The sequence below is a fragment of the Schistocerca gregaria genome, chromosome X, assembly GCF_023897955.1.
Source record: "Schistocerca gregaria isolate iqSchGreg1 chromosome X, iqSchGreg1.2, whole genome shotgun sequence".
Classification (NCBI taxonomy): Eukaryota; Metazoa; Arthropoda; class Insecta; order Orthoptera; family Acrididae; genus Schistocerca; species Schistocerca gregaria.
The window spans coordinates 141,940,506-141,953,440 of NC_064931.1; the positions used below are offsets into that span (position 1 = coordinate 141,940,506).

General features: G+C 41.2%; 1 protein-coding gene across 2 annotated transcripts in view; it reads right to left on the bottom strand.

Annotated features, from left to right (window-relative positions):
• LOC126297616 (unconventional myosin-Va) overlaps positions 1 to 12,935 on the bottom strand; it is a 352,002-nt gene that overhangs the window by 151,514 nt on the left and 187,553 nt on the right. The gene's annotated exons all lie outside the window — the stretch shown is intronic.

The window sequence follows — 12,935 nt, forward strand, 5'->3', positions numbered from 1 at the left end:
TTCATCTCCATTATTATAGGAGGATAAAAATTATCACATTTAGGTAAAATAATACTATTACAGTACATTACCAGATTTTGACTCATTTGCTTTGGTGTTACTTTATCGATTACTACTACTGTGTTAATCCAAAAATATTTCAGCTTCTGATAACGTGTTTATTTGCACCATTTAATTTATATATACCTGGTAGAGCATGTTATCACAAATCACCTCCATAACAGCTTGGCCCACACCGTCTCCAAACTTTGGAATTGAAATTTTTCGTAAACAGTGACCACAATTTCCATCACCAAAGACACCTTTGACCGCAGTTGACAGGGTAAAGAAGATGAAACAAGCAAAAACAGGATGGCCACTACGACAAGCACAGCTCTTATTCCGCCCTTGTTACAAGCTCTTGGTAACAAACTAGTGACTAGCACCAGTTGTGGCCACTCACGTCACCATAGGTGCTACAATACTTTTCTATATAAAACAGAAAACTTTTCCAAAAAGGAAGAGTGTCTGTTGCAGAAGTCTTTTTGCAGGACTTTTTGTTTCGGAATTATTGCCGCACCAGTGTCGTGGAGTTATGCGTACAAGAAAACTGTGCTTGCCGTGATGATTTATCCCCAAATTACCGCATGTAGAAAAACCTGTTTTGATATCTCCAGTGGTTCCAGAAATATCTGAAGTTAATATCTTGCACGATTCCCCATTACATGTCAACGGTCTGCTCATTATTCGACATAACATACCTTAACAAGACTGACCATACTGACTGAAGAAACAGCGAATGTATTCTTACGTGAAACTTTACCCACAGTCGATCGGAGTCTGCCAACAACAAAAATTCTAGAAGTCTCCCGGTTTAATCCCTTAGCATTTGTATCAACGTAACACCTTCCCGCATACTCATGTTCCCAACACTTTTCGTAACTAAAATGATGGAAACAATAACGTGAGCAACAACAAATGAAAGTTCTCAAAGTTATCACAACGCAAGTATTCCAAGCGCCAAAGGCGGAGAGCTGAAAGCACAGGATTAAGATGGGTTATCAGATTTCTGCAACGGAAATCTGCTTTCTACCAAGCGCCTTTTGACAAAACCAGATAGGTTTACAGAACTGTTACGATTGTAGGAAAAATGATTAACATGAGGTAAATAGTACAGCTTTAAAATTCAGTTTTTTTCCGAAAAGTGTTTCTTTCCCTAGAAACCATGCGAGCTACTAGTCCGCAACAATTTTAAACATAGAAATGATTAGTTTCCCATGGGAGGGGGGTGGGGGAGGACGCAAGATTCAAACAGTACCTTCTCTTTTAGCGTTTTTTTCTAGTTTACAAAGTGTCGTGTCCCAAGAAACAAATTTGACAAGAAGTACACAAAGTTACTGCCGCTTAAAAGTTTGAAAGTTACCAGCTTTTTTTCTTTTAGGTATAAGTTATAACTTAACGTAAAACATATTGCCTTTATTATACACAAAGTTCATCATCTTATGCTATTAGTTTGAATGTGGATGGAAGAAACCTTTAAAAACAACCATCAAATTGCTCGATAGAACTAACTCTTAACAGCCTAAGACTGAACAAAGATGGCCCTTGTCTCCCTAATTTGATACACTGTGCAGCCCTGACAACTTGAATGCATAAAGGTGCGTTTACACTGAGTTCGCAACATTGTTCGCAACATTGTTCACAACATTGTTCGCAACATTGTTCGTGGCTAGTAATGGGCTACCGCTGTTCGTAACATGTTCGCAACACAAAATCAGTGTTCCACGGCTGTGTCGGTAGAGATCAAAGAAACATTGTTCGTGGCCAGCTACCACCAAATTCCGCTATGCAGCGCTAGTGTTGGTTTGCTCTGACTGAGTGTTTTGGTGTTTCTTTTGCTGGAGTGTAGTGGTGATACGATTCATTACAAAAGGTTGCTGCGGCGCTTGGCACCAGCAGCAGTGATGTGGACAAAAAAAAATTAAATCTCTCTTGTCTCAGTACCGACGAGAGAAACGAAAAATAGAAGAAAGTAAAAAATGTGGATGTGGTATTAACACACTTTACGAAACGAAGTGGTTTGGATTTAAAAATTACGTTTCCTGGATGATATGGAACTATTTGAGATATGGCTTGCTTTGATAGGAGTCTCCTGATGCCAGAAAACCAAGAGTAACAGCAAGTCTTTGGTTCACAGAGATTGCTTTTCTGAAATTTGTGACTTTCTTTGAAACAACCGGTCCTATAATATTCAACAACATTTCAAAATGTGACGGCGACATCCCACTGCTCGAGCGTTTGAGATTCCTATCAGGTCGGATTGAGAGAGGACGTAGAAGCAATTCAGAGGCGGGCTGCTAGATTTGTTACTGGTAGGTTTGATCGTCACGCGAGTGTTACGGAAATGCTTCAGGAACTCGGGTAGAAGTCTCTGGAGGAAAGGAGGCGTTCTTTTCGTGAATAGCTACTGAGGAAATTTAGAGAACCAGCATTTGAGGCTGACTGCAGCCCAATTTTACTGCCGCCAACTTATATTTCGCGCCACAAAGATAAGAGAGATTAGGGCTCGTACAAAGCCATATAGGTAGTCATTTTTCCCTCCTTCTGTTAGGGAGTGGAACAGAGAGAGAAGATGCTAGTTGTACGAGGTACCCTCTGCCACGCACCGGATTGCGGAGTATGTATGTAGATGAAGATGTAACTGTAAACACTTTTCCATGAATGCACTGGTCGTCTTGTTGTTTGCTGGTCTAAGGAAAATTCACTGTATGTGCAGCAGTTGGAAAGAATGTTATGATACGGCTCGAGGTATCACAATACTTGACCACACAACTTATTATGGACAATACTAAAGTTCCTTGTGGCTCGTCGTCGCAACGAGCTTAATGAACTGCGCAAAAGTTTTGAAGAAGCCTTTCGAAGTTTAACTGCTGATACACTCAACGACGAAATGCAGACAGATCTCTCTGGAAGGCTCGAAGATAAACACACACATCCGCTGCATACAGGGTCGGTTCGAAAACATTTTTCGGAACAAATGACTTTTCCTTGGTACACTTTCACTACTAGTGATCCGCACTGTTTACAACTCTTGCACCTGGGCGCCACTGGTGCCCTCTCAGCTTGGCGCACCAAGCTGTGGCTTGGATCACTTGGGCCTTAACCCGGCCCTGGCTGGCTTTACCATAATATTTATTAACAAGTACCCAATACAAAACATAAAATACACAGTTTTGATCCAAGGATGCGGAGACTTCTCGGTCACAAGCAGTCTTTATTGTTAAATGGGGTAACTGAATCCGCAGAAAGTTGTCGAGATACATTCCAAGCCAGTAAAATAACCGACTCCTGACACCACGCTTGCATCAAACAGGCCTATTGGATGCTACATGTGTTTTTCTTCCTTTCTTTCACTTCGATGACAGTTTCGGTTTCCTCCGACGCGCTGCCGATTCACAGTGCCTACGGAGGAACTAGTACAATAGTCTCTTTTTAAATAGTGTTGAATGGCAGCTAGCCCTAAAAGTGGAAAAAGGTAAGTTAAAGCGGATGAGTAGGTGGAAGAAACCTTTAATGTTTGGATAAATATTACTAGTGACCTGCTTGACACAGTCAGGTCATTTAAATACCTGGAGGTAACGTTGCAAAGCGATACGAGGTGGAACGAGCACGTAAGAATTGTGGTAGAGAAGGCGAAGGGTCGACTTCGGTTTATTGGGAGAATTTTAGGAAAGAGTGGTTCACCTGTAAAGGAGACCGCATATGGGACGCTGGTACGACCAATTCTTGAGTACTGCTCGAGTATTTGGGATCCTACCACGTCGGATTGAAGAAAGACATCGAAACAATTCAGAGGCAGACTGTTAGATTTGTTACCGGTAGGTTTGAACAACACGTGTTAGGGAGATCTTTCGGGAACTCATATGGGAATACCTGCAGAGAAGGCTACGTTCTTTTCGAGAAAGGCTGTTGAGAAAATTTAGAGAACCAGCATTTGAAACTGACTGCTGAACGACTCTACTGCCGCCATCATACATTGGGCATACGTACCAATAAGATAAGGGACGAGACATTATGTCTATATAGCGGCATACAGACAGTCGTTTTTCCCTCGCTGTGTTTGCAAGTGCAACAGGAAACAAAATGACTAGTAATGGTAGAGGGTACCCTCCGCCACGCACCGTACAGTGGCTGTCGGATTATCGATGTAGTTAAGCCTTCCACGTGTCTACCTCCACCTCCGCTCTCATTTGTCCATTATTTGGCAAATATATCGCGCAGTGCAACACAAAGCTAGTTACCAACCTGTGTCACTTGGAAACTTTTCAAATTTGGAGAAGAGGCCACAATGGTAATTCCATTCTTCACCAAGTTCCTAAAAATACATTCGTGGAATCTATTGGGATTTGAAACGTGACATCGCCTCGTTGGTTGGGATACTGACTTAGGATTTGCTAATGATATCGTGTTTTTCAAAAAATATTGGTTCAATCGATATTGGATACTTACGCTAAAGGAGTAATCAAGCACGACTTGCGGCTCGAAAAATGATGACATTGTAGTGGAGGAAAAAGAAAGGGAAAATAAAAAGGTGAGCCCGACCATCACAGCACAAACTGAATTCCTGCTTTCCCCCATCCGAGCTCGCCTCACTGAGGAACTCGAGCTTGACCTTGCCTCAGCTTCCGCTTGAGCAAAGAGAGCCTCCTGAGCGGTGCTGCTCGTCTCTATGGTAGCTAGCTCGAACCGTCGTGGCGAAAAAATTCATCGGTACCATTCACGAACAGCATAACTTCCAATTAAATAAGCTTATGTATTAGAGTAACCACGCTGAAGCGACTTGGTATCTAAGCAAAACCTGTAGCACATGGACCAAGTGACTGTCGGCTATTTGGATGTCCTCAACCTGAGTGGTGCACTTTCACCAACACCCCCCATCTCGGGAGAGAGGGATGGAGAGGAAGATATTCCTATAATTCACAATAACAATCCTCCCCCATTTGTTAACGAAGTGTATGAACATTATATTGTAAAACTCTGGATAGCTTTTTATACAGAATTGACTGATTCCTGGCTGTGTAGTATTTCCTTACGTGATGATTCTTGGTCGTCTCCTCACGTATGCTGCCAGCAAAAGACTCGATATTTCGGCGATCCACCTGTGCGACATCTTCAGGAGAGGTGTCGCCAGCACCTTCAAGAGAATGCCGCCGCAAGCTGATACAAAGACTGGAAACCGTCGTCCTACATACGCCCCCGTATCACACGTGTGGTCCGCCCCGGTAGCTCAGTGGTAACCGCGACAGGATGTCAATCCAAAGGGACTGGGTGTTGTGTTGTACTAATCATCATCATTTTCGTCCCCATCGACGCACAAGTGTCCGAAGTGGCGACAAATCGAAATAATTGCCACCCGGCGAACGGTCTACCCGACGGGAGGCCCTAGTCACACGACATACATTTATTTATTTATCTATCACACGTGTGCCTATTTGCGGCGACGGTTTCCATTTTGGGTATCAGTTTTCAGCAGCAACATCAGCATCTCTCCTGGACACTGCGGATCTCCACTGTTTTTAGTCAGGTTGATTTTAGAATTCGGCAACAAACCCGGGGAGATCGCCAACTGATTTGCTTTTGTTTGCGAGTCACAGTGTGAAGAAAAAAGTGTGCAAATTTTTTCCTGCAAAATATTCTGGAGAACGTCTGATACTTTAGATATGTTCAGTTCGTTGCTCCATTATGATCTGCGTGACCACAATGTTGACAGTAAGGTTACACACCCACTGAGTTAACACTGCCTCGTCACTAATGACTGCTCGAATGGGCATCTCTTGTTCACGGTTGTCCGTTCAAGATGCTACCATAGCTACGCATTTTAATTTTTTCAAAAACATTTCATTCCTAAATTATTGCGGCGCCCTGAAAGGTCAGACATAGGAATAAAACGTCTGCAGTATCGTTTACTTCGTCTCAAAAGCATAAAATTGTTTACACGGTTTCATTGAAAATGAAGGAAACAGTAAAGGAACAATTTTGAAAAGAAAATGTGTAATTGAGTCACTCTCTAGAACAACGAGTTAACTGAAATCCAGATCAGTGATTAATTCTTACATGTCACATTACCAGATCATATATTCTGAAACCATAATATTTCGTTATATTTGACTGAAATTTAGTCCATGTATGAGAATTTGAAATGAACAAAAATACAATTTAAAATGTTTGATGGTCTGTATCTCAGCCGCCCGGGATTAGCCGAGCGGTCTTGGGCGCTGCAGTCCTGGACTGTGCGGCTGGTCCCGGCGGAGGTTCGATTTCTCCCTCGGGCATGGGTGTGTGTGTGTGTGTGTGTGTGTGTGTGTGTGTGTGTGTGTGTGTGTGTGTCCTTAGGGTAATTTAGGTTAAGCAGTGTGTAAGCTTAGGGACATATGAACATCCTTACCTCGACCTCAATATGTTTGTATTAAGGCTTTGATAGTCACTGTAATGATTACGGCCTTCTTTGGACCACTGTTTTATTTTGAAATGTTCACAGACTGAATGACGACAGCTGAAAATCCCTTCCAGACGGGGATTCGAATTCGGATTTTCCGCTTTACGCGAGCGGTCGCCTTAGCCATTTAGGCTGTCCGAGCACGTCTTCCGTCCGTCTGAAAACTCCATATTCCGCACACTACAGAATTGTGTCCCTTGTTCATTTTGTCTCTGGCCTCCTGTATTCCCGCGACAGTTCGGACATTGTCCATCTGCACCGAAAGATCGATACGCCGTCAGGCGCATGTTTTATATATGAGGGTTGGAACTTTAATAGTGGCAACTATTTATATACAGCTACGTGTTTCAACGTTTTTACTGACCTTCAAAGTAGTCACCAGCATTGTGTATGACCCGTTGCCAGCGATGTGGTAGTCGTAGGACACTCTTATAAGTGCTAATTGTGTTTACAGTTCGAGCGGCGCAGTGTATTGCCCGACGACTTTGTAGCGGTTCTGAAGCGAATGCCGTGGATTGTTTCCTTCAGTTTAGAAACCGAGTTGAACTTACGAGGGCTTAAGTCAGGGGAGTGCAGTAAGTGGTAAGGCGGTATAGCACTTAGCAGCGCCATCAGTCAAACAGATCAGTAACAGCTTGCATTGTACGTGCTTTAGCACTGTCCTGCAAAATGATGGTCATGTTCTGCAGAAAGTGTCATCACTTCTGTCTCTAAGCTGGTCATAGGTTGTGTTCCAAAAATGAACAGCATAGAGACAGAAGTGATGAGACACTGTGCAGGACCTGACCATCATTTTGCAGGACAATGCTCAAGCACGTACAGTGCAAGCTGTTACTGATTTGTTTGACTGATGGGGCTGCTAAGTGCTATACCACCTACTGCATTCCCCTGACTTAAGCCCTCGTGAGTTCAACTCTATTTCTAAACTGAAGGAAACACTTCACAGCATTCGCTTCAAAACTGCTACAAATGCGCCGGGCAACAGACCGCGCTGCTCGAACTGTCAACACAACTCAATGCTGGTGACTACTTTGAAGGTTCAAAATGGCTCTGAGGACTATGGGACGTAACTGCTGAGGTCATCAGTCCCCTAGAACTTAGAACTACTTAAACATAACTAACCTAAGGATATCACACACATCCATGCCCGAGTCAGGATTCCAACCTGCGACCGTAGCGGTCCTGCGGTTCCAGACTGTAGCGCCTAGAACCGCACGGCCACCCCGGCGGGCCCAGAGATAGAAGTCAATACAGAAGATTTCATCTGTGAAGCTAAAAATCATCCATCGATATACAACATGGAGTGCGAGGACTATTCAGATTAACTATAGAAAATTAAATTTGTTGCCTACAGAGAGAAACTTTCTTCGGAGAAGACGACAATCGGCGACTGTCACATTCCTACCCACTTGTTTCTGGGATGTCTGTTAACACGTCATGTCACACCGAAGTTCTCAGTGTCTTCCAATCGCCGGCCAGAGTGGGCGAGCGGTTCTAGCCGCTACAGTCTGGAACCGCGCGACCGCTACGGTCGCAGGTTCGAATCCTGCCTCGGGCATGGATGTATGTGATGTCCTTAGGTTGGTTAGATTCAAGTAGTTCTAAGTTCTAGGGGACTGATGACATCAGATGTTAAGTCCCATAGTGCTCAGAGCCATTTTTTGTCTTCCAATCTGTATCTGTGTCAGTCTCGAACAAAACTGTGTAACACGCAGAAAGTTATTACAATATCTTCGGCAAATTATGGAGATACATTCGAAGGCCGCGCAAAAATTCTGCACCCTGAAGCAAGAATTCCAAAAATACATTCATCATCATAATCATCTAGCCCTACAAACTCTGCATCCGGAAAAGCTGAAAAGAAACCTTAATCAGCAACTATTACAAGAGGAAAGTAATCACGACCTACATACAACTGCCTGCTTTGGGGGATTTAGTTTATTGTCAGTTCTTGATCACAAATCAGTCTGGAGATTCTCTATTTGCCCAACATCCCAGGATTTCCTTTTAAACTGTCTTATTTACTTAGTAAGAGAAGTAAAAGAGGCACACTGCGCATCAGACTCCGTGACTAAACGGGAACGATGGGGCGCGGCAGATCAAAGCGGCGACAAACGCGCCGCTTTTCTTTCCAGTAGCTCCGCGCCGCGCCGCGCTCAGACTTTTGAGGGCTTGGTCCCCTGCAGAGAAGCGTTTCTCAGCGGTTCCGTGTGAAGGCGGGCTTACTAAGTTGTGGCTCGGAGCCCTTGTCAAAACTTTTACGTGAGAAGCGAAAATAAAAAGCGAAGCCGTTATCATCCCTAAGATTCATTTGGACCCTACAGTGTTTTACTAGGCATGATCCAACTAGAGGTTGTGCGCTCTTCCCTTCCTCTGGCCACTAAGGTTGTAGCGGGGCGTGCAGTTAAACTTAGAAGTCACATCACAAAGCAACATGGCATTTTAAGCATACACATTACAGGCATCGACATAATGAACCACAGTAAACTTTCATTGAAGTCTAAAATTTGACGATGCACATTGCATTCTACTCAAAGGAACTCTGTTGAGAATAGGATTTCAGTTCCAGTACGTTTATTCTCTTTAATTTAAGCGCGGCAGTAATTATCTTCCCGTGACCACCACGCAAAGGCTTTACGTTCCATCTTAGGTCGAACAGGTGCAAATATATTAATCTTCAATTTTTTTAAAACATTTGTCTAAGTCTATTGGCGTATAATGAGACTGTGCGTGATATACTCAGTTAAATTCATGCGAAGAAACACGTGTACGCGTTTCCAAGAAAAATAGTTTTATCGATGGTCCAGTTTTCATGGCAGATACTGTTACTAAATGCATCGCAGATTGTCTTTGCCGAGGAGATCTCTGATTGGACGTTCCTTATTAATTTTAAACAGACGTTATCGTCTTCAGTTCGAGTGCCCGCCCGGAGTGTTGCCGCACGAAAAAGCTTCGCTGCATCACTGCTCGAATCCAGATAACAAGAAAAGGTAAAAGGACGGTAAATATTCATTCTCTAGTCGAAGTAAAAATCTAAGATTAATATGAGACATTTAGGATTGCTTTTGTTGCGATACATCCATCATTTAACATGAGCAACGTGCACGTACGCATAATTCGCCATCTTCGATCTAGTATATTTCACGTTGTTTCGTTAATTCTTTATTTCAATTAAAAATTTCATTACGTATACATTTAGAACTGAGGAACAACGTTTTGTTGATTCAATGTTGGCCTGGATTTTATCTTCTGATAATAAAGAAGATTAGTTGTGCTATTTTGTTAGTGCCGTTTATTTAACTGCGTGGTATATTTTATTAGCCGCTATTTTGTTGACACGTTTGGTTAATAGCATGTTATATTTTATTAGCAGTATCACTAATTAAAGCGTTTCGTGAAAAATTTCCTAGCGGCGGAACATTCATGGCGGGTAATACAAAATTTTAGTATGTCTGTTCAAGAAACACGCAGCAATTTAATGACGTTATATACGCTACGTAAGAAAATTTAACTGTCTTACTGCTTATTTGTTAAATATTCATTTGCTACCGTTATGTCTCGTGGTCACGTGGCAGAAAACCTGTAACGCACGTAATTATTACGTTTGCGTTCAGTTCCTGAAATTTTTCTTAACAGCGTCTTTTATTTGCATTTTTTTTTGTTTCCGATTGCTGGAACGCTGGTGTATGTAATGAATGTTAGCTCTGTTAAGTTTTGGTCCTCGCTGCCCGAAATACGCTAAGCCGCAAACCAGCTTCAAAATGGCGACAAGATGGCGCACCCATATTCATATTGCCTGAAGCTACTGCCCGGATCTTTCTCAGATATGCCATTACATTTTTCTGGTGTCACTGGTTTTTAATGACTTTCAAAGCAATCCAATGTTTTGAGTATCGTTAGGTGACTTATTCGATACGGTGTTGTATTGATGATGGTCGACATATAGCTTATAAAAGTTGGCTATGTACCGTATTTTCATTAAGAATTTAAAAATAAATATTAAAATCGTAACATTGTTGAACTTGGGCTTTATCCTTAAGCGTTTGGAAAGGATGGAGGAGAAGGATGGGTAGGACAAGAAAGTGACATGGTGTTATACTCCTCACCTTCCCCCATCCATACCATCTTTCCTCTTCCCTTATATGCCTCGTCGCCGCCTTTCTGATGATTCACTCCCACCTCAAGCTAGCGCTAGCGAACGAGCGCCCGCGCGCAGCTGTGTGTGTGTGTGTGTGTGTGTGTGTGTGTGTGTAAAACTATTTAAAACCCAAGAATAAGCGTTTCCTTGTGCTATGTTCTTGTGTGCTATACAACTGCTTCCTTTTCCCTTCTTCATTTTCAGTTGTTATTCCACTATTATTTCTATGCAGACACAAAATTTCTGAGAGCTTATTGTAATGTTTTGGTTTTCATTACAGTACCACTTTAAATTATGCTTCACACTGCTTGTAGAATAAAATTTTCTTGTGTCTACACACAGCTGTTATATAATGTCTTACACAGATGTACCATTATCTGAAGCTTTTTATCATCATATTTTTTATTACTTCACAAAGCTACATATGTTTCCTTAAGTTTACTTTTTAAATAAAATTCTGAGACACTTTCTTGATGTATTTCTGTCATTTCCTAAAACATTGTGACCCCAAGACTTTGTGTCACTGTTTTAGAGTTAAAAGGCAATTAATTGAACATTACATCCCTCTGCTCAAATGGGTCTCAGGATTGAATCAGTCTTTTTGTTCTCAGCTCATTCAGTTTTCAGTGCATTAATTTCACTGAGATGAAGGAAAGGGAGGAGATGGAAAGTAAAGTAAAATCATTTTGTAGACTAAAGTTGGAGAAGTATCATCTGATCTGAAGTTTCTTGTTTCCTTCTTGATTACAAAAAGACACTTGCTAGTTTTATTTGTGTTACTTTTTCAGTTTGTGAGACCATTCACATCTCTCTCTCTATATAGTGTTAATAAATAAGCATGAAATGTTACATTCAAATATCTCCATAACTGCAGTAGGTTGCATTAACAAGGGAAATAATAGTGCATTTTTAGAAGTAATGAATGTAAAAATACCTTCTTTACTGTCTATCATATTTCATTTAGCTTTTGCCTTTTCAGGCACTACTACTTTCTCTTTCACTACAGATCTGGCCCCACAGATATTTATGTTAGTCCATTTGTTACTTTGATGTATAAGCAGGAATATAATGGGTGACCACAATTTGTGTCGCTATTACATTTCACTTTCCAAACACGGTAGTCTTGGACCAACGAACGGCTTTTGGACATGCATTCAGGAAAATTGCAGACTTTATTATAAGAGCTTTAAAGAGCGAAATGTGTAAACAAAGCTGTCTTGTGTGGGTATTAGTGTACAATCCACACAACGTGCCCACCGAAATGATCTGTTCAACTTTTTCAAATTTCAGTTTAATGCTGAAGATTGATTTCATACTTAACTGACAAATGTTTATCGAGTAGCAATGACAACAACAATGACATTAAAAGTTAAACTTAACTGAACCAATCAGGAATGATATAGTGATGGAACAAACATTTCTGCACAAAAGACAGAAGTGGGAGCTCAAGAGGAGAGTGTGTGTGTCAGTGTTTTCAGGTAAAATGAAGTTTCTGCACGTGTCTTATGTTATGTGAATTAATATTCAACAATGTAATTATTGTTTATTAAAAAGTGTGTTCGACTGTCCTTTGTTCCAATCCACAAACCTCAGTAACTTCTAATTCTTATGTCAAACCAAGTTTTGTCATATATACCTCATAGCCCAAATAAAATGCATAGGAACAGAGTGATCTCTTTCTCTAAAATTATATTCTGAGATACCAATTTGTTCCTAGTTATGAATTACATTGCTATTTGGAACCACATTTATGTAATGTAATTTAATTTTTTGTTTATTAATCCAGTTAACTTCTCGACATTCATGTCTGTGCTAAACAATGTTTTAAAAGAAGTCACAAATTTGCATTGTTTGTTTTTCATTAATAGTATCTGATTGTGATGATGGTATGTAGGGAAGTAATTCCTTTGCCATACACTTGTCCTAAGTATTCAGGTGGCACATGTTAATTCCCAATGTTAGAATTATCACAATCATAACAGGTGTTTAACCTAGCATAACGTTATATTACTCTCAACTTCCTCATTGTTTCCAACTTTTTCCTTTCAATGGAAGATAGACTAACCTATGGTCTGTTATAATCCTATTCATAGATCCATTCACATTGATCCTCTTCAAATTTCTTTTCTGCTCTATCCTTTTTCTTCGTGGTGGTAGTTGTGACGCTAATGGTTTTGGGGCTGGTGACATTTGATTTTCATGTAAGTGACTGCAAACAAAGATGTCCACGAAAAGGCTAGATCTGGAAACCACGTGTTCCTTCATGTTGCTTGCAAGAACTAAGTTTTTGGATATAACACTAGGCAATGTTCCTCATGTGTC